The sequence below is a fragment of the Balaenoptera borealis genome (genome assembly GCF_965194805.1).
Source record: "Balaenoptera borealis genome assembly, chromosome: X".
In the NCBI taxonomy this organism is placed as follows: domain Eukaryota; kingdom Metazoa; phylum Chordata; class Mammalia; order Artiodactyla; family Balaenopteridae; genus Balaenoptera; species Balaenoptera borealis.
The window spans coordinates 106,940,006-106,940,816 of NC_138881.1; positions in this window are offsets into that span (position 1 = coordinate 106,940,006).

Sequence of the window (811 nt, forward strand, 5' to 3'; positions counted from 1 at the left end):
TGCATACTAAGGAAGGTTGCATTAGACAAGTCTTAGCCAATCCAGATTTCCATTCTCAACCTTTTCTATCACTGAGTGAGTGGGCTTGCTTTGTAAAAAAAACTGGAGTATTGTACTGCTACAAAAATGGCTCAGCGTTTTAATAACTGCATTTGTGGGTAAAGGGTGGTATTGAGAATGTATTTGCATCAATGAAAGCAGATCTGTCCTTTCCCTTTCAACCCAGATATGTGTCACAGTAAGGCAGGTGCTCTCCATAGCTCAAATGTGGCAATATTTTTTTGCATGTAAAAAGATCACTGACTTTTGCTTGCTGTTTCTATCTGCTGAATTTTTAAAAAATCAGTCTTTCAGATTTTCAGTAATCATCTCTCATACAAAGTCTAACCCAGGAAACATCCATATTCCTTCAAACCTCATGCATAGACAATACTTAAGAAGGTAGGGAAAAAATATCCTCTGCTGCCCAAATCTTGGTGAAAACTTAATATGGATAAAACCTCCAATATTGGCATGTAAGTAGAAAAAGCCTCTACATTTGTCCCAACATTTATGTATAAATTTTTAAAAATAAGTTTATTTATTTATTTATTTTTGGCTGTGTTGAGTCTTCGTTGCTGTGCATGGTCTTTCTCTAGTTGTGGAGACCGGGGGCTACTCTTCATTGTGGTGTGCGGGCTTCTCATTGTGGTGGCTTCTCTTTGTTGCGGAACATGGGCTCTAGGCGTGGGCTTCAGTAGTTGTGGCATGTGGGCTCAGTAGTTGTGGCTCGTGGGCTCTACAGTGCAGGCTCAGTAGTTGTGGTGCACAG